Source organism: Somniosus microcephalus, chromosome 24 (assembly GCF_052327205.1).
Source record: "Somniosus microcephalus isolate GS21.2 chromosome 24, FLI_Smic_1.0, whole genome shotgun sequence".
NCBI classification, from domain to species: Eukaryota; Metazoa; Chordata; class Chondrichthyes; order Squaliformes; family Somniosidae; genus Somniosus; species Somniosus microcephalus.
The window spans coordinates 37,222,557-37,248,868 of NC_141010.1; the positions used below are offsets into that span (position 1 = coordinate 37,222,557).

Sequence of the window (26,312 nt, forward strand, 5' to 3'; positions counted from 1 at the left end):
GATGTTTTGAAGTGGACTACAGTGTCGGTGAGTTAGAGGGACGGCAAAAAAAAAGGGAAGTTAAAAAAGTGTGTACTTTCCTAAATGTACTCCTCCTGGCTCAATATAGAAACTGCGAGTAGCTACTGGCCACCGATCGCCCTCCCCTGCCGATTTCCTCGAACGGGGCACCGGCCAACCTTTTTCACCCTCGGGCGTCAGTCAGGCTTTTAAACCCCCAGCACGGAGGCCGCGTCCTGGTGACGCACGAGGAGCGGTTGTGCCGTTGCCTCTGGGTTGGCGCCCGAACTGGAGCCGCGAACCAATATCCACCCCTATCCCACCGCGCGGCGACAGCTGGCAGAGCTGTCCGCACCCCTACTCGCTGCCCGCCACTCGCAAAGCAGGGGCGGGGGCATAAGGCGGCCCGGCTATCTGGGCTCAAGCCCCACCTTCTGATCTTAAATCTACTTTGACGGAACGCCAGCTGAAAGAGGTGAGATTTATTTGCGGCGGCGAAATGCGTGGCTTTTAAAAGACACGTCGAGGTTTAAAAAAAAATTCACTCCATTAAAGCTTAAATAGTCCGGACCGATTTTCAAGGCGAAATTATTCAATTGCGCTCAATAAAGCTGTCGTCCCTGCACACCTGCCTCTCGCCTCTTTTGGGTTCTGCGCGTCCACAACAGCCCTGTTCCCTGCAGCCAGCAAACTTACTTTTCAATTCAGCCAGATTTTGTTTTTGCCCAAAGCTGCCTAGATTTTCACAGATTGTCACACAGAAGGCACCAAAAATTATAAAGGTTTGAAAAAAGTGAAAGGAAATTTAGCACTGTTTACCTAAATAAAAGCTATTGAGGTGACAATTTAGTATTGTTCATGAGTGATCAAAGAACTGGTTCGAGTGCATCTGTAAAATCCAGGAGGAAGACAGATCCGATGAAGAAGACCGAAGAAAGAAAGATGGCACATCAGTGGTTTTCTTTTCAAAAAAGGACATGCCTGTTTACAAAAGGAAGCTATTTTCAGATAACGCGGTGTCACAAGAAGTTTAGCTAAAGTCTGAAAATAAAATTTAGAATTCACAAGGCTGATATCCATACACACGCAATCAGACAAAGCATACACCATAACGTAAGTCCCTCAACATCATCAATTCTCCCATCCTCCAGCACCACCAACCCTCGGCATGATGTGCAGCTGCTCTCAAAACTCATTTTAGCCTTTCAGAGCCCACACTAGATTCGTAAGTCTTTTCATTAAATCAGAAAGTCATGTTTTCAATCAATTTTTAAGTCAGTGCAGCATTCAAAAACCTTTTGAGATTCAGTAAGAAGCATTTTATTATCCAACACTAGATAGACTGATGGAAAAAGGGCAGCTTTCTACTTCTGAAATGTATCACTAAAATAAACAGCTTGGGATTTGACACAAACAAACTGATTTGCTTACAAAAAAATGTTTAGTCTAATTGTACTGTTGTGTGATTTGATTACACTCACTATACGGTAAATACAATTAGAAATGCATTCAGTATAAGGGATAATCCATAAGAGACTGCTGTTTTCACCCAACTAATAGATCTCCGGTGACATTGCTCATAATAAGTTGGAGAATGAATTGTATTATAACGACAGAAGCATTACATCATGTAACACATAGGCCTAGAAATTAGGGCTCAGGGAGCTTGGAGAAATCCCTGTGCCATAAATGGTGAGGCCCAAACTGCACCCAATATTGGGCCTCAGGCCTCATTGACATCGAGCCGGTGAGCTGTGGACAGTAAAAGACCTTAGAGTATTATTCTGCTGCTAGAACATAGACGTATATCCCTTTAAGGCTGCAAGGTATAATTACTCAACGTTCTTGAAATCTATGTTTGGATCAGTTACAGGGTACACTGGCTTTCTCTTTTTTTAAGTGTGAGTGTTTATAGAACATTTAGGAATTACAGAAATTCAGCAGGTAACTTTCAACTTACCACTGGAGCGTAAACACGGTTCGGGTGCCTCAGTGGAGGGTATAATCGAACGGTTTCTATAATGGACGCCCGATGGGCAATGCCAATTTGACTCTGTAGCGGTAAGTTGAAAATCACTCCCTCTGACTCCCGCGTCAATGAGGTTTTGTGTATGTTTTTAGTTGTTTCGATTTGTTTTGGCACCACCATCGGAAAAGACGAAGGCTTCAGGAATTTGACTCAATTTGGAAAGAATGGACTGTTAGCTGGTTGCGGACATTGGAGTCCACAGCCAGGTGCATTTACTTTAAAAACAACAGACAACGTATCTTCTGTGTGGGTTTGCCAACTGTCTTGCATGGACGCTGTAAACTGGATAAGCTTGGCTTGCAAAGGGAAACGAGCCAACATATGATAGTGCCATGAAAGTGGCACGCTTCCTGAACAAGTGGAGCATGCCACCAATGCAAATGGTGCACCTGCCACTGTCAGCTTTTACAAGGTGTGTAATGCAAGCCTGAGGATGCCTGCCTTGCCCCAGCCCTAATCCTCCTTCAATTCCACAACAAGCAACCCAAGACAACCAAACAACATTATATTGTTTGGATACAATAACCATCATTATTCAACGGGAAGTGGCTCTGAAACTCGGGGATCTTATTCTATATGAGCCAGCAATATAAGCAAAAATAATAGATTACTTTTAAGATAATAAACAAGAAAGCAGCTTATGATGTCAACTTTGCAACAGAACACGTTGATTCTGAACTAATAGATTCCACTCAGGTCAAGGTAGCCCAAATGGAATTAGATCAATGTACTTATGTGCTTCGGCAGTACCTTAACATTTACATAGAAATTTGGGCATCTGTGGAAATCCAGCTGCTTCTAAATCCATTGTCTGTGAGTGCCAAGCATGTCGCTGTGGTGATCGTGCCAAGTGTGTGGGCTGATGTTGGTACCTTAACTGCACCAACTATCCTGCTGTTCCATTAGTGCCAGCAGTGCTGGTTAATGAGTTAGCGGTATGCCAACTTCACCCACTTCCATCTACACTTCAAAGAGGTGTACACCGAGGGAAAGAGCAGGGCTAAAAAGTGGGGTGAAGGGTGCAATTTGCTTTGCTTAGATACGCTCGCTGTATAATCCATTTGATTTTATTGTCTGGTTTTTGATGTACATAATGCAGAAGAGCATTTCTTAACTTCTTTCAGGTGCTGATTGTCTTGCAGATTTAGTAAAGTCGTGGGGAACTGGGTGGTACAGTGGTCTTTGACCTCTGGGATCTTAGTTCTAATGCAGCCCAGACTGAAGGAATCAATGTTTCCTCAGTCTGCTGGATGTGAGGGGTCACATTGAAATGAGTTTGGGGAATCAGTTCCTTGTGGACATGGGGCCTACAGTACAAAACTGCACTAATTGGCAACCTCACTCAGGGAAGGCATCAGATGGCTGGTATGGGAAATAGAAAAATGTCAGACTGGTGTAATAGGGGCAAGGGATGTTGTTGAGGCAGGGTGTGGAAGCATTTTTACTTTGTAAGGCTCCAGTCACAATGTACAACCTTACTAGTGGCAACCAAGATAGGGCAACAACATTGTGTTCCTGATTTTCCTATCGGTGCTTGCCTCTAGCAAGACTTTGTACTGGGACTTGAACCTTGCAAAATTATCCCTCATCTCTCATGGTGCTATACCTGACATGAGACCTTTTACTGGTGAAGCTGAGCGCCTGAAAAGGAAAATACACCATTCCCCAGCACTAATGTCCCTCACCTTGATGAGCACAAAATTCACAAAAAAGGTCATGATTAGAAATTTTCATGTTGTCATTCAACATCTGCAAGTTTGATTTTCTGGAGCCTTCTAGGAGCAAGATTGTAACCTTGCTATGTGTATCTCTGCTATCATCGACACCAATGGAAAACATGGGTCAAAAATTATGCCTTTTTACATTTGGTTTATTAAATGATTATAGAGAAATCAGACTTTATTTCAAATAAATTATTTACAATAGAACACTACTAGCTGGTCCCTTTGCACAGGCACTTTTTCTCTCTTCAAAAGTACCATTATCGCCTCTTTCCCAAAAATCGCAATCTTGACCTTTCCATTCTCTTCAACTATTGCTCCAGCTCTTACCTTCCTTTCCACTCTAAAAGGTGCTCGAACACATTATTGCTACCCAGTTCTCCACTCTCTGGTAAAATCCTTTCAGTTCAGTTTCTGACCTGCCTACAGCACTGAGACCATCCTGGTGAAATTCACCAATGACATCCTCATTTAAGCCTCTGTCACCTCCCGTCTCAGATTCTCCATTACTCTCCTCACCATTCTATCCTGCACTATACACACTCAACTATCAATCCTGTCCTTTCCAACTTTCATTGGTTCCCCACCTCCCAATGTATTGACTTCAAAGTACTTGACCTTGTTTACAAAGCCCTCCATGGCCTCACACCATCCTACCTCTGCAACCTCCTTCACATCATAAGTGGCAGAAGGAACTATCTTGGCCTTGCACTTTACAACTCACTCCCTAAACCCTTGTGTCTTCCTATCTATCAAAAGCCTCCTCAAAATCTACCTCTTTGACTAAGTCTTTGGTCACTTCCGCTAACTCTTCCCAGAGTGTCTAGATTCCTCTTTTTTACTCCTATGAGGTGCCTCGAGACATTCACTGCATTTAAAGCATAAATACCCTTGTGGCTGTTACTCCCAGCACCCTCCCTCCCTGCATCACAGGGGTCAATGCTATGTACTTATGTATTCACAGGTAATTGCTCAGCCTGTGCTGTAGATGGCACTGTACTTCAGAGTCAATATCTAAGCTAAGTGCTTTAACCTAGCAATTCACTCCTACAGGGACCACTTGTGCCCAGATGATTATTTCATTCTTATGTTTTGCACCAAGGCAAGTGTTACTCTACCAAAGAAGCCATATATTACAACAGTGACTACACTTCAAAAGCACTTCATTGGCTGTAAAGCGCTTTGGGATGTCCTGAGGTCGTGAAAGGCGCTATATAAATGCAAGTCTTTCTTCCTTTACATGGCACCAGTACACACTCAGGCTAAAAACAAAATTAAAAATAGGCACTGGGACCGTTACCCAGTCAAGCATAGGAATTGTTACGCTATGACTTATTTATGGTATTATGGCCTTCTAAATATAGAAATTGCTATCTAGCACCACGATGTGCTCACTTCAAGATGGTATTAAGATTCCCAGGCCCTTGCTAAGCCATAGAACACTTAAAAATATTGTTTTTGGCATTACACTGAAGGGAATTTCCTCTCCTTAAGCTGTCTGTAGTGGCACAGTGTGGAAATTGAGCAGAATGAAGTTCAGTGCTGTGGTGGGTGTGCCATGAAGCAGAATTAGCCACATAACCAGGGATACTAATATACACTTGACTGCAAGTGAAAAAAATCATACGCTACACAAATATTCTGGAACCATCCTTATATAGTAATATATTCATTGTCTGAAATCTGTTTGGCCTCGATGACTTATTTGATCATACTCAAATCTAATGTGAATGTCTCTCTAGTTTATGGGCGTTACCAGGTTTTGCATCTAATTTTTACTAAACAACAAAGGAAAAACAGGTGACACCAGTCAAACCAGAAGATAGTGTCTTGTGCTTCTCTTCTGTGACCTGACCACTGGCTCGAACCCCACTGTGCAGTGAATTCCAACCTAATGGGCAAGCCCACGTACCATCATTCACTGCACCTTTCTCTGGTCGTCTCATTCTTTCTGGGACTAAACACTACCTCGAACCAAAGCCGGCAGGCAGTATAACAAAAATGGCTAAAATTGTCAGCTTCTCCTCTCCGCATGAAATAATGACATCGTGCACGGTTGCAGCAATATCTTGACATATTTTGATCACAGGTACCACAGTTCCAGAGCTGAATTGTTTTCAGGGTATTTTTGATTCCCTTTGGCCAAGAAGTATCTGCAGCCAGGATAGCAAAGGGGACAAAATGTTCCTATGTCTCTGATCGTGCGGCTCAGAACTGACCAATAGAAGATAAACGAGAGTAGCATGCGGAAAACTCTGTTAATGGCCCATATTTTCCGATCGCAGGCCTCCCGCGGGATCTGGAAAAATCTGCGCTCCCGGGACGCGCACAGTTCCGATGCTGGGCCTCACCAAACTTGAAGTATGCAGGACCCGCATATTCCAGAGGCGCATGTAGTTCGCAGCATCCCTGGGATCACGTGGGCCATGGGGAGCCAATCACAGAAGGGAATCTCCCTTCATACATTTGACAGTCAAATATATGAATGGAGATCAATGAAAAAACATTTTAAAACTTTAAATACATTTTTTTTTAAATCACATTTTTAAAATGACTTGAAATTACAATAAATTAAGTCTTTTAAACAAAAATTTAATTTTTTGAAAAAAATAATTAACATATTTTACAGGGCTGAAAATAAACTTACTGTTTTTTTAAAGTATTTTTAAAAGATAAATCAGTGAAATTTTTTTTTAAAACTTTTTTTTTTAACTCTTATCCTGGTAAAAGCAGGCCTTACGCCTGCTTTTACCAGGCGTAAGAATTGAAAGGGTTTTCTGCGGGTGGAGGGTCTCCAAAAAGCAGAACTATCCGCCCGCAGAGGCCCTTCTCCAGGGCAGCCGGAGGATCTGTCAAGACCATTGTTGACAGATCTGAAATGCCGGTTTGCAGTGCATGCCTGAAACCGGCATTGCCGATGTCCCTACAGGTGGGTACACAGCCCGTACTCATCCGTAGGGATCGGAATATCCGGGCCATTATGTTTTTGGATCATTTTAAACTTTTCTACCCTAGATTTTGTTGGCTCTTGTGTCTTAAGTCACTCTCAAGCGTGAGTCCCAACACCCTGTATCTTCAATCGTGTCTAGTTATGTCTTGAGGTCTAGAGAAGCTTTCAGTAACATGCCCAGAGAAATAACCAGTACACCCACTTTAGTAATTATAGGTACTGGACCATCTTATGCTTTCATAACATCTTACTTCAGTCTTTGAAAGTGATAGTACATCACATCAGACCTTGGGGGGGGAAATTCGGCTGGTTAGCGCCTCCGGGGGGGGGGGGGGGGGCGCTAACGGGGTGCTAGGAACTTAGCGCCTGAGCAGTGCGATTTTAGCGCCGCTCGCGAAATTGACCAGTTGTTTTGCGGCAGCGCTAAACACTACCGCCACGATCTCCTGTGCCCACAGATCGTGACATCAGTCAAGCGTGCAACACCCCAGACCGGATATTGAGTCGCACCCCCTGCCTTAGTGCCTGCCGCTAGGAACGACAGGTAGAGGGGAACGTTTTCAAGTCGGGAAGGGGCTGGGGGAGTGCTATTTAAAGGCGGGCGCTTCCTGCCTTTTCTTGTCGGCAAAATTTTTGGTTTTAATGCTGTCCTAAGGAGTTTTGGCCCTCAGCACCACTTTTGAGGTTCCTAAACGCCGAGCTCTTTCCCTGGGCCTATCCATTAGTGCTTCCAACACAATTGCTTTTGAGGTTTCTCCAGGCCGAGATTCAAGGCTGCAATGAGCAGGGTGTGGCTGGCCAGCAAGATAGCCCCTCCCCTTTAAGAACTGGATGGCGCCAGTCTGTCTGAGTTCCATGGTAATTGACATCGCCTGAGTTTCGGTAGCATTGAGGTAGCGCCTCACTTCCTGACGTTTGCGCCTTAAGAGAGGTGTGTAGCACCTGATTTAACGCTCAAATCACCTCCAGGGGTGATAGAGGCAAGTTTTGCAGTCGGAGGTGATAATTAGCGCAGGGCGCTAAACTTTGTGCCCGGCCGATATTAGCGCCCCAAAATGGGCGATAACGACGTGTTTAAATTTAAAATATCAAATAAAGTTATTGAACAGTGAACAAGTGATTAGTCTACAGTGACATAATAGTTATACACCAACAGTAAGAAGTCATATCTACCTCCTTGAGTAGACAAAATCAGAGTCTCAATCTAAGATTATGCTATTCTTTTATAAGTGACTTTTATAAACGTAGTCCTTGCCTTTCTTACAATTTTTTCCTGATTACAGGATTGTTAATTAGTCTTTTCCTGTAACGGTTCCAGCTCACTTCAAACTACTTACTGAGAACTCAACAGATCCACCCACTTAAATAACCTTCCACTAGTTTCCGTTGCTTGTTTAGATTTTGCATAGCTAGAAACATAGAAAAATAGGAGCAGGAGTAGGCCATTCGGCCCTTCGAGCCTGCTCCGCCATTCAATATGATCATGGCTGATCCTCTATCTCAATACCATATTCCTGCTCTCTCCCCATACCCCTTGATGCCTTTTGTGTCTAGAAATCTATCTATCTCCTTCTTAAATATATTCAGTGACTTGGCCTCCACAGCCTTCTGTGGTAGAGAATTCCACAGGTTCACCACCATCTGAGTGAAGAAATTTCTCCTCATCTCAGTCCTAAATGTCCTACCCTGCATCCTGAGACTGTGACCCCTCGTTCTAGACCCCCCAACCAGGGGAAATATCCTCCCTGCATCCAGTCTGTCTAGCCCTGTCAAAATTTTATGGCCTAGAAATTCAGTTGCTTGCGCCAGCCAGTAGCGCCTTAGGAGGAGGAGATGTTGGGCGCTAGGCGGCTAGCGGCCGGGCGCAGCGCGATCTGCGCCTCTCCCCTGTAGTGTATGTACCCGTCTATCTTTAAGGGAACTATTGAATGTAACCGTTCACCTTTAAGGGAACTACTTTAGGTGTGGCACTATTTGTTTGGCTTCTGTATACTGTAATACCGATAGTGACCACACCAGTATATAAGTGTTGTAGCAGGATTGCTGGGGCAGATTCGCCCGGACCTTCGAATAGTAAAGACCTGTTTGTTTGTTACTTCTGAAGTCTGTGTATTTATTAACTGCACAACCCACAGACTTTACAGTGGCGACGAGTCCGATCGTACCCTGCGGCAAGATTACCAAAGCAAGAAGAGCGTCGAAGAGAGGCAACCGCCCTCGTCGTGCTGCTGGAAGAAAACACGAGGCTGCAGCAGGAGAAAGGTGGAAGACTTTAGCAACAAAAGCTTCCATTAGCAACAGGCACTGACTACCCTTCTACCACGGTGCGGAGTGAGCCGATCAGCAGGGAACAAGGCGGCCGAAGAGACTGTGAGTAGGGGAAGGTGTAGAAGTATCCGGAGGATAAGGGCAGAGCACTCGACCTCGGTCGAGGGGGAGCTGTGCCGGCCAAAAGTCGGGTCCAACGGCGTCGGGTGACAGCCAGACCGCGATTGGCGGAAAAAATCCGGGCAGCGACCGCAGCCACGAAGCGCTGAGCCTGCGAGTAGGCGCGGGAAGAGAAACCCAGCCGCAGCCGGGGAGGGTAACACCGGTCTGCGAGAGGGCTGGGGAGGCGAACGGGAACCGTGCGGGTGAGAGCCGGGTGCGGAGAGAGAGACTGCGAGGAGCCAGTCCAGCGGCTGAGCTGTTCTCCACCAACGGGGTACTCAGAGCCGGCAAAACCGAACGTGCGGGAGTGGGTGAGAGACACAGCCGAAAACGGGGTGAGAGACTGCGCGAGAGCCAGTCCAGCGGCTGAACTGTTCTCCACCAACGGGGTACCCAGGGCCGGTAGCACCGAACGTGCGGGTGAGAGAGCGACAGAGCCGGGTACGGAGAGAGAGACTGCGCGAGAGCCAGTCCAGCGGCTGAACTGTCCTCCATTAACGGGGTGTACCCAGCGCCGGTAGAGCCGTGCGGGCGGGAGGAAAAGACATAGCCGAGTAAGGGGAGCTGTGCGGAAGCCAGCCAGCGGCTGAACCTGTCCGCTGTGGGGGAAGCGTACCCCTTCCACCGGGAAGAAACGCGGGAAGCCGCCATTAGGCGGAGAAGACGCCAGAAGCGGGAAACCGCCATTGAAGTGGGCGGGGCGAGAAAGGAAGAGCGGGAAACCGCCATTTTCGCGGGAAAACCGCCATCTTGATTGACATACCGCCATTGAAGTGGGCGGGGAGAGAAGGAAAGAGCGGGAAACCGCCGATTTCGCGGGAAAACTGCCATCTTAGAAACAAACAAATAAATAAGAATACTTAAAGAAATACTGGTGCTGCTCCCAAGGGAAGAAAAATGCCTAAGCGAGGGAATATTAACGACTTTAATTCTGAAATAGAAGACTGGGCCACGTACGTGGAACGCATAGAGATCTATTGCGAAGCCAACAAAATAGAGGAAGACGACAAGGCGATAACATTGCTAAACTTGATGGGGGCAAAAACATACGGGCTCTTGAAGCATCTAATAGCACCAAATAAACCAGCAGATCAGACCTTCGAAGAGATTGTGGCTGTGCTGAAGGACCACTTGAACCCCACACCGCTGATGCTGGCTGAACGATTCAAATTCTACGCAAGAACGCAGAAGAAAGACGAAAGCAATGCAGAATACTTGGTCGAACTGCGTAGGCTAGCGAAATACTGCCAGTTCGGAGGGAATCTGACAGAAGCGCTGCGGGACAAGTTCGTATGCGGATTGTCCAAAGAAGGGACGCAGAAGCGACTACTGGAAGAGAACGACCTCACACTGGACAGGGCTGTCCTTATAGCTGCATCGCACGAAGCCACAGCGAAAGGAACGGCGGAAATGCAACTAAAGGCAGCGGCACTCGGGGTGGACCAAATTACTTCAAGCACAACAAAATGCTACCGTTGTGGGAAGACAACGCATGACCAGAATCAATGCTGGTTTAAGAACCCAGAGTGTAGGAAATGTGGCAAACTGGGTCACATCGCGAAGGTATGCCGGTCTGGGAAAAAGACCAATAATCAAAGAAAGCCACCACAAGAAAAGTACAACAAGGTACACAAGGTGGCTGAGAAGAGTTCAGACGAACAGAATTCAGACTCAGACCCAAACAACCAGGAGCTGGGTAGGCTGAGAATCCACAATGTGGGTAAAGAAACGGATTTACAGGCCATCTGGGTCATACTAAAAATAGCTGGAGTCCAAGTAAGAATGGAGCTGGACACTGGATCAGCTCTATCAGTCATCAACCGAAGGGACTACCACCGGCTATTCTCTCACATACCTTTAAGAAATACCAAGTTCGTATTACAGACATACACGGGGCATAACGTATACCCCGTGGGGAAAATAAGAGTCAAGGTGAGAGATAGGGGTAAAGAACACCCAAGAATGAACTTGTACGTATTACCTGAGGGAGGACCACCACTTCTAGGACGGGAGTGGATTAAGAAAATAGACATGGAATGGCATTACCTAAAAGCCATAATGAGGGAGGACTCGGTGCAAGCTATTAGCTCAGATTCTGAAATGGATGATGATAAGACCAAGTCGAATATGGAAGACAAGGCTAAAAGGGACTTGCCGACGATGGGAAAGAAAACGAAGACATGCAGAAGGACTTATGGTACCAAGAAGAATAAAGCTGCAGAGCAGAACTCCAGGTTGACAGAGAATTCTGAGCCTGTTCAAGCAAAGGATTCATCCATGACGGAAGAACACCGAGCTCGGACGCAAACTTATGTCAAAGTACGACAACAATTAGAACAGTTGAGTGACCGTCTCGTACAAGAGATGAAAAATATGGAAAGGTTCTGGGACACCGAATGGGAGAACCTGGAAAGACTACAGAGACAGCTAGCTCAAGCAGAGAGCGACCATAGAGCCATCGTGGTCAAATACCAATCACATTCCCCGATGCTGTTCAGGAACTAGAATATTTACAGAATGAACCAAAGGAAGAGGAATCTTCAGGGAGCCAGGATTTTATTCCAGTTCTTCTCTACGACTCCTTACAAGCAGAGTGTGAGAAGTTGAAAGAACAGTATGAACAGGCCCAGGCTACAATTCTGGAGGGGGTTAACTCGGCAGCCTCCGAAAAGCTAGTTTCAGTAGAAGCATATGAACAACTAAAGGTTGAACATGAGCAAGAAGTCCAAAGGCTGCAGGAAATTCTTGATGAGCTCAAGGCCAAGACAGACTCATCGGTAGGAGCTCCATCCATAGATGAGAAATTAGAGGTGAAAATCATGGCAGAGCATGAAAGACAGGATGTCCAAGAACTTATAAAAACATTGAAGGACACCCAAGACAAATATGAGGCGGCAATGACCGAGGTTCAACAACTTGAAGAACAGATTCAACTGGGAATCCTTTCAGTGGAAGAACAGGACACTGTAAGAATGGTCCCTGAACATGAACTAGAGAGCATCAGGGCGCAACTTTTCCGAGCGCTGAAAGCCAAAGTTCAAGAGGAACGTAAGGTGGAAGTATTGGAGAAAGAGGTGGAGGAAATGGAGAAGACTCTGATCCACCGTGTTCCCAGGGAAGAGTTAACGGTCAGCCAACTCCTTCATATGCTGAAGGACAAGACTCTGCAAGGGGAACAATCTGAACACGAGCTTCAATCTTCAGGGGGAACGAGTTCGGAGCTCTCAAAAGTCACGGAGATAGCTGAGGTGGCAACACAAATTTTACAAGGATGCCAAAAGTACGTTGAATCACGTCAAGGTGAACAGAAGAATGTGGAAACCGTTACTTCAGTAGAAGGGTTAAATAGCCTGATAACGCAATTACCGATGGAAAGGAAGGTATTGAACTCAGAAATGAGGTCCGTCGTGAAGGAATGGCAGATAACCCAGGAAGAGCGGGATGAATATGAATGCATGAAGAAGGCTTTTCAAGAAAGATGTTTAGGGAAGGAACCACCGTCAGCTAACGTCCAGACGGGTGAGGAGGAAGAAGAAGTCTCTCTTGCTGGCCTAACTCAGGACGAACCCGAATATTACCATGACCTGTTGAGTGACACTGAATATTACGAGGATGTGGTCTGCCCAGCTTGTGATGAAAACTCTCAAAGTGCTGAAATCCGGAGGAAGCACTTAAGGTCTAAGGAACATAGAGAGTTGTTGGCGCTACAGCTGGCAGCCGAGAAAGGAGCTCCGAGAGTTTCAAAAAGGCAGAAAAGAAAAAGAAGAAGCAGAAGATAATAACTGTCTAAAATATTAGCACTTCTACCATTCCAGGCGGGACATTACGAAAGGAGCTAAATTAGTTGAAAAACTGGAAAATGTCAAGACAGCCAGCTGGTTGTAAAAGTCCGCACTGCTGGTTCAACAGGATGAAGGTTCAAGCTGTTACGTCAAGAAAAAGGCTATGGAGGAGTCACGCTAGCCAGGTAATCCGGCTACACCAAAGAAATGTTGTTCGGAACGAGTCAAGATCAGAGACTGAATCTATGAACTGTTTCCGCAGAGACTGAACCTGTGAACTGTTTCCACCGAGATTATATTTGTAAATTGTTTTATATGACATTGACTCCACCGAGATTATATCTGTAATTTGTTTTATAGGAAGTTGAAGATATGTATGTTTAACGGGGTGTAAGTAATAAGCTAAAAAGGGAGGATTGTAGTGTATGTACCCGTCTATCTTTAAGGGAACTATTGAATGTAACCGTTCACCTTTAAGGGAACTACTTTAGGTGTGGCACTATTTGTTTGGCTTCTGTATACTGTAATACCGATAGTGACCACACCAGTATATAAGTGTTGTAGCAGGATTGCTGGGGCAGATTCGCCCGGACCTTCGAATAGTAAAGACCTGTTTGTTTGTTACTTCTGAAGTCTGTGTATTTATTAACTGCACAACCCACAGACTTTACATCCCCAACTTCACTAGAGATTTAGCGTCGGCGCAAAGTCTTTGCGCGCGCTCAGCTGCGCGCGCAGATCCTGACGTCATTTCATCGTGCAACGCCCTTTGTGCGCCCCAAACCGGAACTTCAGTGGCACCGCCCTTCTTTGCGCCTGGCGCCCCCAGCGACTGGTAGAGGGGAACGGTTCCCAGTCGCTGCGGGGTGCGGGGGGCGCTATTTAAAGGGGACTCCTCCTGCATTATAAGTGACAGCCATTTTGTGCCAATCCTTCTGTGTGAGAGACAAAGGCAGAGAGCTTTCTGCTTTGACTCCGCGCTCGCACAGGTACTTCTGGCTTCAGGCCAGAGCTTTGCACTTGGATTTCACTTTCAGTGCCATAGCCTTGAGTCGCCACATATACTGTAATGGGGGCTACAATGGGTGGAAACGTTGGCTTTCTGCATTGCATTCAAAGGGATCAGAGACGCCGTGAGAGAGTGCCAGTCATGGCCAGACGGAGAAGGGCCAACAGGTGTCGGCACAGGAGGCCTTACCCACCCAGGGTATACCGCCAGCAGTTCTCATATCTGAACATGTCTGAGGAGCAGTGTGTTCGGAGGCTGCGATTCAGAAGGGAGGTGGTCACTGAGATCTGCCACCTGCTTCGCAGAGATCTGCAGCCACAGCTGAGGAGCAGGACGTCTCTGTCGGTGGCAGTGAAGGTGACGGTGGCTCTCAACTTCTATGCCACCGGCTCCTTCCAATCCGCTACTGGGGACATTGCCAACATCTCCCAGTTCGCGGTACATTGCTGCATCCGACAGGTGAACAATGCCCTTTTCAGAAGGAGACGTCAGTACATCTCCTTCCCCATGACCCTGGACAAGCAGCAAGAGCGTACAATGGGATTTGGAAGAATAGCGGGCTTCACCATGGTCCAGGGCGTAGAACTGATGAACCAGCATTGGTCAGGCCTTGCTTCAGGGCTGCAGTGCGCAGGGCATGGCAGCCAGACAAGTCCACCCTCCCCCTTTAAGAGCTGACCGGCGCCAGAGTGTCTGCCGTCAATCAGCAACTCGCCGTACCTGCGCTGCGCCCGCCCTCGGGGGTATCGCCCCAGACCGCCGGCTTAGCGCCTAATGATAGTCGTGCATCGCCTGTTTTAGCGCAGCAGCAACCTCTTGGGGCGATGTGACTGAATATCGGCGAAGGTGGCGCGAACTTGTGCCGGGCGCAAACTTTAGCGGCTGCCCGACTGTAGCGCCCCGAACGTGGCTATACTGAATTTCTAGGTCTATATGTTTCAATGAGATCCCCTCTCATTCTTCTAAACTCTAGTGAATACAGGCCTAGTCGACCCAATCTCTCCTCATACGACAGTCCTGCCATCCCAGGAATCAGTTTGGTGAACCTTCGCTGCACTCCCTCTATGGCAAGTACTGCATATCCTTTCTTGGGTAAGGAGACCAAAACTGCACACAGTATTCCAGGTGTGGTCTCACCAAGGCCCTGTATAACTGTAGTAAGACATCCTTGCTCCTATACTCAAATTCTCTTGCAATGAAGGCCAACATACCATTTGCCTTCCTAACTGCTTGCTGCACCTGCATGTTTGCTTTCAGTGACTGGTGTACAAGGACACCCAGGTCCCTCTGTACATCAACATTTCCCAATCTATCACCACTTAAATAATACTCTGCCTTTCTGTTTTTCCTACCGAAGTGGATAACTTCACATTTATCCACGTTGTACTGCGTCTGCCATGTATTTGCCCACTCACTCAACTTGTCTAAATCGCTTTGAAGCCTCTTTGCATCCTCCTCACAACTCACAATCCCACCTAGTTTCGTGTCGTCAGCAAACTTGGAAATATTACATTTGGTTCCCTCATCCAAATCATTGATATCTTTTGTGAATAGCTGGGGCCCAAGCACTGATCCCTACAGTACCCCACTAGTCACTGCCTGCCACCCCGAAAAAGACCCATTTATTCCTACTCTCTGTTTCCTGTCTGTTAACCAATTTTCAATCCATGCCAGTATATTACCCCCAATCCCATGTGCTTTAATTTTGCACACTAACCTCTTATGTGGGACTTTATCAAAGGCCTTCTGAAAATCCAAATACACCACATCCACTGGTTCTCCCTTATCTATTCTACCAGTTACATCCTCAAAAAACTCCAGTACGTTTGTCAAACACAATTTCCCTTTCATAAATCCATGTTGACTTTGTCTAATCCCGTTGATATTTTCTAAGTGTCCTGTTATCAAATCCTTTAAAATAGAGTCTAGCATTTTCCCTACTACTGATGTTAGGCTAACCGGTCTGTAGTTCCCGGTTTTCTCTCTCCCTCCTTTTTTAAATAGTGGGGTTACATTTGCCACCCTCCAATCTGCAGGAACTGTTCCATAATTTATAGAATTTTGGAAGATGACAACCAATGCATCCACTATTTCCATGGCTACCTCTTTTAGTACTCTGGGATGCAGATGATCAGGCCCTGGGGATTTATCGGCTTTCAGTCCCATTAATTTCTCCAGCACTATTTTTTTACTAATACTAATTTCCTTTAATTCCTCCTTCTCACTAGACCCTTGGTTCCCTAGCATTTCTGGGAATTTGTGTCCTCTTCCGTGAAGACAGAACCAAAGTATTTGTTTAATTGCTCTACCATTTCCTTGTTCCCCATTATAAATTCTCCCGTTTCTGACTGTAAGGGATCTACATTTGTCTTCACTAATCTTTTTCTTTTTACATACTTGTAGAAGCTTTTACAGTCCACTTTTATGTTCCTTGCAAGTTTACTCTCATACTCTATTTTTCCCCTCTTAATCAATCGCTTGGTCCTTTTTTGCTGAATTCTAAACTGCTCCTAATCCTCAGGCCTGCTACTTTTTCTGGCAACTTTATGAATCCTCTTTGGATCTAATACTATCCTTAATTTCTTTTGTTAGCCATGGTTGGGCTGCTTTTCCTTTTGTGTTTTTGCACCAGAAAGGAATGTATAACTGTTGCAATTCATGCATTCATTCCTTAAATGTTAGCCATTGCCTATCCACCATCTTGCCTTTTAATGAAGCTCCCCAATTTATCATAGCCAACTCACTCCTCATACCTTCGTAGTTTCCTTTGTTTAGATTTAGGACCCTAGTTTCGGATTGGACTTCTTCACTTTCCATCTTAATGAAGAATTCTATCATGTTATGGTCACTCTTCCCTAAAGGACCCCGCACAACAAGATTACTAATTAACCCCTTCTCATTGCACAATACCCAATCTAGGATAGCCTGTTCCCTAGTTGGCTCCTCAACGTACTGGTCTAAAAAAACATCTCGTACACACTCCAGGAATTCATCCTCCATAGTATTATTGCTAATTTGGTTTGGCCAGTCTATTTGTAGATTAAAGTCACCCATGATTACTGGAGTACCCTTGTTACATGCATCTCTAATTTCCTGTTTGATGCCATCCCCTACATTACCACTACTGTTTGGAGGCCGATAGACAACTCCCACCAATGTTTTCTGCCCCTTGGTGCTTCTTAGCTCCACCCAGACTAATTCTACATCTAACAATTGGATTCAAAATAATTGGCCGGCAGCATTTAACTGAACACATTGCACCACCAAAGTTAGCTTGGTTCCTCCTCCCAAGCCTATAGTTCAAAAAAAAAGATTTAGACAATGTACAACAGATGTATTAAAATATAAGCTTGGTACAGAGATCTGAAGCACAGTCATTTTTTGTTAAGCTGCTGATGTACAGGAACTAAAAAAAAACAGCCATTAATAAAACTAAAGAAAGAAAGAACTTGCATTTATATAATGCCCATCAGATCATCAGGATGTCCCAAAGCGCGTCACAGCCAATGAAGTACTTTTGAAGTGTCATCATTGTTATAATGTAGACAAACGCAGAAGCCAATGTCCACACAGCAAAGTCCCACAAACAGCAATGTGATAAATGACAAGATAGTGGCCTAGAAATTCGTCTTGGGCGGTATTGGATCGGCAGCGCCTGATATTCAGTTCCATCTCCGACAATACTGCACTGGCCTGTCAGTTTAGGTTCTGTGCTCAAATCTCTGGAGTGGGACTTGAACCCACAGCCTTCTGATTCAAACGTGAATGTGCTACCACGGAGCCAAGGCTGACAAAAACTGGACAAAACTACATAATGTTTTGTCACATTCTCCTAACTCCCTTCCCAAACACCCACTTCATGGGAAAAATATCCCTGGCCAGCACTTGGTGCTTCTTATTTCAATGCATCTGGTGTGGAGGAATAAACTTGCACTGCACCTACTGAAGATATTTCAGCACTTTACACTCATATCCCTTTTAAACTGTCAGTTAGAAATGTTATTACAGATTAATTATTTATTCAAAATTTGGAAGAAAGATACAGCACAACAGTATATTTGAGAAAAACATAATGAGCAGAATATAGATAGAATCATAGAATGGTTACAGCACAGAAGATGTAACTGGTAAAATAGATAAGGGAGAACCAGTGGATGTGGTGTATTTGGACTTTCAGAAGGCTTTCGATAAAGTCCCGCATAAGAGATTAGCATGTAAAGTTAAGGCACATGGGATTGGGGACAAGGTACTGACTTGGATAGAGAACTGGTTGGCAGACAGGAAGCAAAGAGTTGGAATAAACGGGTCTTTTTCCGAGTGGCAGGCAGTGACTAGTGCGGTACCGCAGGGATCGGTCCTAGGACCCCAGCTATTCACAATATATATTAATGATGTAGACGAGGGAACTAGATGTAATCTCTCCAAGTTTGCAAACGACACAAAGCTGGGTGGGCGTATGTGCTGTGAGGAGGATGCCGAGAAACTCCAGTATGATTTGGACAGGTTGGGTGATTGGGCAGATGCATGGCAGATGCAGTATAATGTGGATAAATGCGAGGTTATCCACTTTGGTGGCAAAAACAGGAAGGCAGATTATTATCTGAACGGCAATAGATTGGGAGAAGGGGAAGTGCAACGAGACCTGGGTGTCCTTGTGCACCAGTCGCTGAAGGTAAGCATGCAGGTGCAGCAGGCGGTTAAGAAGGCAAATGGTATGTTGGCCTTCGTAGCGAGAGGGTACGAGTACAAGAACAAGGATGTCTTGCTGCAGTTGTACAAGGCCTTGGTGAGACCACATCTTGAGTATTGTGTGCAGTTTTGGTCGTCTTATCTGAGGAAGGATGTTCTTGCCATGGAGGGAGTGCAGCGAAGATTCGCCAGACTGATACCTGGGATGGCAGGAATGAGGCATGAGGAGAGATTGGGTCGATTGGGCTTATACTCGCTGGAGTTTAGAAGAATGAGAGGGGATCTCATTGAAACTTATAAAATTCTAACAGGACTAGACAGACTAAATGCAGAAAGGATGTTCCCGATGGCCGGGGAGTCCAGAACCAGGGGTCACAGTCTAAGGATAAGGGGAAAGCCATTTAGGACAGAAATGAAGAGGAATTTCTTCACCCAGAGAGTGGTGAACCTGTGTAATTCTCTACCACAGAAGGCAGTTGAGGCCAATTCATTAAATATATTCAAGAAGGAGTTAGATATATTTCTTAAGGCTAAAGGGATCAAGGGATATGGGGAGAAGGCAGGGACCGTGTACTGAATTTGGATGTTCAGCCATGATCTCATTGAATGGCAGAGCAGGCTCGAGGGGCCGAATGGCCTACTCCTGCTCCTATCTTCTATGTTTCTATGTTAAGAAGGCCATTCGGCCCAAGGAGCCTGTACCAGCTCTCTGCAAGAGCACTTCAGCTAGTCCCACTCTACCGCCCTTTCCCCGTAGCCCTGCACATTTTTTCCTTCAGGTACTTATCCAACTCCCTTTTGAAAGCCACAATTGAGTCTGCCTCCACCACCCTTTCAGGCAGTGCATTCCAGATCCTAACCGCTCGTTGCGTAAAAAAGTTTTTCCTCATGTCGCCTTTGGTTCTTTTGCCAATCACCTTAAATCTGTGTCCTCTGGTTCTCGACCCTTCCGCCAATGGGAACAGTTTCTCTCTATCTACTCTGTCTAGACCCATCATGAGCACCTCTATCAAATCTCCTCTCAGCCTTCTCTGCTCTAAGGAGAACAACCCCAGCTTCTCCAGTCTATCCACGTAACTGAAATCCTTCATTCCTGGAACCATTCTTGTAAATCTTTTCTGCACTCTCTCTAAAGCCTTCACATCCTTCCTAAAGTGTGGTGCCCAGAATTGGACACAATACTCCAGTTGAGGTCGAACCAGTGTTTTATAAATGATTCATCATAACATAATATGGTAGTAACTGCTCAGTCCTTTACAATGTGTCCATGGCCAATTGGTGAATTGCAATTCCTTTTACGTTTCCCTCTTATCTCTTCAGTAATTACAGCTCTGCCTTTAAGCCTTTTGACCGCAGTAACTTGGGGAATTGACCAAAGTGACCAGGCACAAATGAAGAAAATGTACTGTTAAAGTACACTGGACTTGGGAATCACTGTTTTTGATTACATTCTAGATAAACGGTTCACTGACAAAAACGTTGTAACAATTTAAATGAAACGGACTAGAAGTTTGATTGTGCTCACAATCGGACACACAGGGGGTGCATCGCATACTGCACACGCCTGTTGGTGTTGACTCAGGCAGCGCTACTCATTGGCTGCATGTCTATCGGGGGCGGGAGCGAATGTCGAGCATCTCTGACGCTACTTAAAGGCTGTTAAGAAGATGGGACACCATCTTCATTGTGTTTTTACGTTTTACACATTAAAAAAAAAATCGGTCCTAACAAATAAACACACAGAAGGTGAGAATAAAGATGGCGGCCGCTCACCTCAGTTCAGAACGATAAGGCCCGCCCACACACGCACTGATTGGTTGATCGTCATGTCACCGAAGCATAGGATTGGTCAATCGTCCTGTCACTCGACTGTAGGAGGGCCCGGCCGCACATGCGACGAACCCGCCCCCGCCACGCATTGATTGGTCGACCATCGGGTTGGTCGACCTCAATGTCACTCTATGGTAATGAGTGGATAATGAGCGGAATGTTGAAGGTTTTTCGGATACCGCGGGCGCGATTTTAGCCCGGCCAAAACGTAAATACGCTTAAGACCATTTTGGAAAGGTAAGCTTTGTTTCGACGTAACGCACGCGTAGGTACGCTCTGTAACTTTCGAGCGCATAGCCGGACAGATGCACACCCGAGGACAGACAGAAGGACAGATAGACAGAAGTATCCGTTTATATATATATAGAGATAGATGCGGTTTTCTTTTCCCTTGCGTCAACAACAACAACAACAACCTGTATTTATATAGCGCCTTTAACGTAGTAAAACGTCCCAAGGTGCTGCACAGGAGTATTATAAGACAAAAAATTTGACACCAAGCCACATATGGAGAAATTATGGCAGGTGACCAAAAACTTGGTCAAAGAGGTAGGTTTTAAGGAGTGTCTTAAAGGAGGAAAGAGAGGTAGCGAGGTGGAGAGGTTTAGGCAGGAATACCAGAGCTTAGGGCCTAGGCAACAGATGGCATGGCCACCAATGGTTGAGCGATTATAATCAGGGATGCTCGAGAGGGCAGAATTAGAGGAGAGCAGATATCTCGAGGGGTTGTGGGGCTGGAGGAGTTTACAGAGATAGGGAGGGGCGAGGCCATGGAGGGATTTGAAAACAAGGATGGGAATTTTGAAATTTAGGCGTTGCTTGACTGGGAGCCAATGTAGGTCAGCGAGCACAGGGGTGATGGGTGAACGGGACTTGGTGCGAGTTAGGACACAGGCAGCCGAGTTTTGGATGAGCTCAAGTTTACGTCGGGTAGAATGTGGGAGGCCAGCCAGGAGTGCATTGGAATAGTCAAGTCTAGAGGTAACAAAGGCATGGATGAGGATTTTGAACACCTCTATCAAATCTCTTCTCAATCTTCTCTGCTCTAGTTCTGACAAAAACGCTGTAACAATTTAAATAAAACGGACTAGAAGTTCGATTGTGCTCACAATTGGACACGCAGGGGGTGCATCGCATACTGCACGCGCCTGTTGGTGTTGACTCAGGCAGCGCTACTCATTGGCTGCATGCCTATCGGGGGTGGGAGCAAATGTCGAACATCTCTGACACTACTGAAAGGCAGCCAGCACCTCTTAAAGGGGAGACGCACTCTGGCTAAAGTAAGAAGGAACGACTTGAAAAGGAGAGAGATGGTTGCAAGAAGCACCGAGAGGGAAGCAAGGTTCTCTGATGCTGCCTCGGAGGCCTGGTCCTGGCAGTGGACAGCAGGATGGACATCCTCTTTCCCACCCCCACCTCAGGGGGCAGGAAGCATCAACCCTGGATACAGTGGGAGCAGGTTGCAGATCATGTTAATGCTAGTAGCTTAGCACCCAAGACATGCTGGAAAAGGTTCAATGACCTCACTCGAGTTGTCACGGTAAGAATACTGATCTCTTACTCTCTGTTCACACCTCCACCACCTTGCAGCCTTAATAATCACAATACTCTCCTCCCCCACTTCCCTTCACTTTCCTACAATCACTGCACCTCACATCACTACTTCTGCTCCTCATACTCACCCACTTGCCATTATTCATACACTCACTTCCCCACACCTTACATCTGACATTGTGACAATCTGGGTCCATGTTTTGTGACAAATCCAGACAGCTAGATGATTGACAGCAGCAGTGTTGAGAGAGAGTGTAAACTCATAACACATGAATGAGGAGGATGGTGTAAGGAGCATGCACAATCTATCTGAATGGTTTGAAAGAGAATTTTTTGTATTGCTCCAGGTACCGTGCTAGGTTAGATGTTCTTTAAATTCACAATGAATAGAAAGAACATTTCTTGGACTCTTGAACATTAGCAAAGCACTTTTTCCTTTGTTGGTGTCCTCAGGTAACCCATCAAACCCAGATCATTTAGGTCATCGAATGAGGAACATGGACTGAAACCAACCCAAAGTAAATGTGTAACTCTTTTTCCTTCAGCCGTGCTCTAAACTTGATACAATCATGAATCCCATTTTGTTCTCCCATTGAATGGAAATGTGCTACCAGGTTAGGTGAAGTACTTTTAAAGCAGGAAATTATGGGTGGCTCAGTGAGTTTATCCAGTGAATAGATGAACTGTACAAATCAGAGAAGGTCTCTGGTTTGATTCCCACTTGGTGCTGAGTTAGTTGATCTCTGCCAGCTGGTGGTATGTATGTTATAATTGGCTTCAGTGTTCCTGGGTTAAGGATCCAGCAACCCCTCCTGTGGGTGCTGAACTTACCTGCTGTGCTCCCTCTGGTTGAATAGCCTGCCAACAGTCACTGTCAAGGCTCCAACACATCAACAGTAGCCACTTGGATGAGGTGCTGGAGAATGACTGGTGCCCATTGAACTAACTGTGCCTCAGGAAAGTATCTATGGGGGTGAAATTGGTTAACAACCAGTAACGCAATACGGGCTAAGAATCGCCAGCCAGTTTTACACCGCGCCTGTTTTCTTTTTCAATGACACCCAACTCTACCTCACTACCACGTCTCTTGACCCCTCCACGGTTTCTAAATTGTCAGACTGCTTGTCCGACATCCAGTTCTGGATGGGCAGAAATGTTGTTCAATTAAATATTGGGAAGACCGAAGCCATTGTTTTCGGTCCCCTCCCCAAACTCCATTCCCTAGCCACTAACTCTGTCTCTCTCCCTAACATCTGTCTGAGGCTGAACCACACTGTTCGCAACCTTGGTGTCATATTTGACCCTGAAATGAGCTTCCCACCACATATCGGTAGCATAACTAAGAACGCCTATTTCCACCTCAGTAACATCACCCGTCTCCGCCCCTGCCTCAGCTCATCTGCTGCTGAAACCCTCATCCATGCCTTTGTTACCTCTAGACTTGACTATTCCAATGCACTCCTGGCTGGCCTCCCACATTCTACCCGACGTAAACTTGAGCTCATCCAAAACTCGGCTGCCTGTGTCCTAACTCGCACCAAGTCCCGGTTCACCCATCACCCCTGTGCTCGCTGACCTACATTGGCTCCCAGTCAAGCAACGCCTAAATTTCAAAATTCCCATCCTTGTTTTCAAATCCCTCCATGGCCTCGCCCCTCCCTATCTCTGTAAACTCCTCCAGCCCCACAACCCCTCGAGATATCTGCTCTCCTCTAATTCTGCCCTCTCGAGCATCCCTGATTATAATCGCTCAACCATTGGTGGCCATGCCATCTGTTGCCTAGGCCCTAAGCTCTGGTATTCCCTGCCTAAACCTCTCCACCTCGCTACCTCTCTTTCCTCCTTTAAGACACTCCTTAAAACCTACCTCTTTGACCAAGTTTTTGGTCACCTGCCATAATTTCTCCATATGTGGCTTGGTGTCAAATTTTTTGTCTTATAATACTCCTGTGCAGCACCTTGGGACGTTTTACTACGTTAAAGGCGCTATATAAATACAGGTTGTTGTTGTTGTTGTTGACGCAAGGGAAAAGAAAACCGCATCTATCTCTATATATATATAAACGGATACTTCTGTCTATCTGTCCTTCTGTCTGTCCTCGGGTGTGCATCTGTCCGGCTATGCGCTCGAAAGTTACAGAGTGTACCTACGCGTGCGTTACGTCGAAACAAAGCTTACCTTTCCAAAATGGTCTTAAGCGTATTTACGTTTTGGCCGGGCTAAAATCGCGCCCGCGGTATCCGAAAAACCTTCAACATTCCGCTCATTATCCACTCATTACCATAGAGTGACATTGAGGTCGACCAACCCGATGGTCGACCAATCAATGCGTGGCGGGGGCGGGTTCGTCGCATGTGCGGCCGGGCCCTCCTACAGTCGAGTGACAGGACGATTGACCAATCCTATGCTTCGGTGACATGACGATCAACCAATCAGTGCGTGTGTGGGCGGGCCTTATCGTTCTGAACTGAGGTGAGCGGCCGCCATCTTTATTCTCACCTTCTGTGTGTTTATTTGTTAGGACCGATTTTTTTTTTTTTAATGTGTAAAACGTAAAAACACAATGAAGATGGTGTCCCATCTTCTTAACAGCCGTTTAAAAAAAAATAACTTTTGGTGTTTTCAGCAAGAATGCGCGTTCCTTCTCCGTGGCAGCAAATTTTCTGTTGGTTTCACAGACTGCGCGTTCCTTCTCCGTGGCAGCTTTTTAAAAACATTAAAACACTTTCAACATGGCCTCCCATCTTCGGAGAGCGGGGCTCTCGGGAGTGCGGGGCGGGGCGGCTGGGGCTCGGAGAGCGGGGCTCTCGGGAGTGCGGGGCGGGGCGGCGCGGCCGGTGCTCGGGAGGACGGGGGCTCGGAAGGGGGGGAAGGGTTACCCCGGCAACCGGGCGTGGCCGTCTCTCAGCCTCAAGCCGGCACATGCCTGTTCTCGGGGCTTGGCTCCATTTGCGGCCGCGGGCCACTCGCCCTCTCTCTCTCCTTCCCTCTGTCACTCTCTCTCCCTCCCCCCCTTCTCTCCCCCCTCCCCCTTCTCTCCCCCGCTCCCCCCTTCTCTCCCCCGCTCCCCCCTTCTCACCCCTGCTCCCCCTTCCCCCCAGTCGCTCTCTCTCTTCCCCCCAGTCGCTCTCTCTCTTCCCCCCAGTCGCTCTCTCTCTTACCCCCAGTCGCTCTCTCTCTTACCCCCAGTCGCTCTCTCTCTTACCCCCCAGTCGCTCTCTCTCTTCCCCCCAGTCACTCTCTCTCTTCCCCTCAGGTCGCTCTCTCTCTTCCCCCCAGTCGCTCTCTCTCTTCCCCCCAGTCGCTCTCTCTCTTCCCCCCAGTCGCTCTCTCTCTCTCTTCCCCCCAGTCGCTCTCTCTCTCTCTTCCAACAACAACATGCCCTCGAAAAAGCCTCGGCACCGCCGGGCACTTCAGCTAGTATATAATAAAAGGATCCGTCCGTCTGTATGTCTGTCTGTCTGTCTGTCCGCTGTATGTCTGTCCGCTATACACTCAAAAGTTATAGAGCGTACCAACACATATGTTATATCAAAAGAAAGCTTATGATTAGGGGAGTCTCATAGGCATATTTACTTTTTGGTCAGACAAAAATTGTTCGGACAGTATACAAAAAACGTTCAAAAATCCGCTCATTAACGGTTGACCAATCCTACCACTCATTAGCATTGAGTGACGTGATGGTTGACCAATCCTACAGTTCAGTGACCTGATGGTTGACCAATCGGTGCGTCACGGGGGGCGTTTCATTCCATGTGTGGGCGGGACCTAATCCTGCAGCCTCCTGAAACGTAGCCGCCATTTTTTTCACTGCTTTTACTCAACAGCGAGCGGGGCAGCTGCGGCGGCCCACCGGAGCGGGAGGTGAGTTGGGGGTCACTCGGGCCAGACCTGACAACCGCTCGGCCCGAGACACAGAGCGGGGGAGCGGCAACGGCCGGCCGTCAACCGCGTGGCCCTGTAAACTGCCATTTTACAAAAAAGCCTTGGCAACGCCGGGCTCCCCCAGCTAGTGTAGTATAAAACGTACTGACGACTCGCGATCTGGTTGTTGACTGGTTTCACCCCAGTGCCTTCAAAAGAGCTATGGGGGGGGAGGGGGAAGGGGGGTGGCGGGGAAATCGGCAGGAACATAATCTAAATAGGACAAACCAACAGGTCATTAGGAGTAACTGAATAGCAGAGACGAGTAATTCTCGTAGCTTCTGAGGGGTAGTGGAGCTACGGGATGTCTGTAGTTATCTGGCACCGCAGCGAGTGAAATCATTACAGAATACCAACAAGAAAACAACTGGACCTTCCGCAACACTACTTATG

General features: G+C 46.6%; 1 long non-coding RNA gene across 1 annotated transcript in view; it reads left to right on the forward strand.

The window, feature by feature from the left end:
• Positions 1-266: 266 nt before the first annotated feature.
• The window catches only part of LOC147101242 (uncharacterized), a 157,748-nt gene continuing 131,702 nt past the window's right edge, over positions 267-26,312 (forward strand). The window contains exon 1 of the long non-coding RNA XR_015073467.1: positions 267-475. This is a non-coding gene — a long non-coding RNA (uncharacterized LOC147101242). The remainder of the gene's footprint in view (positions 476-26,312) is intronic.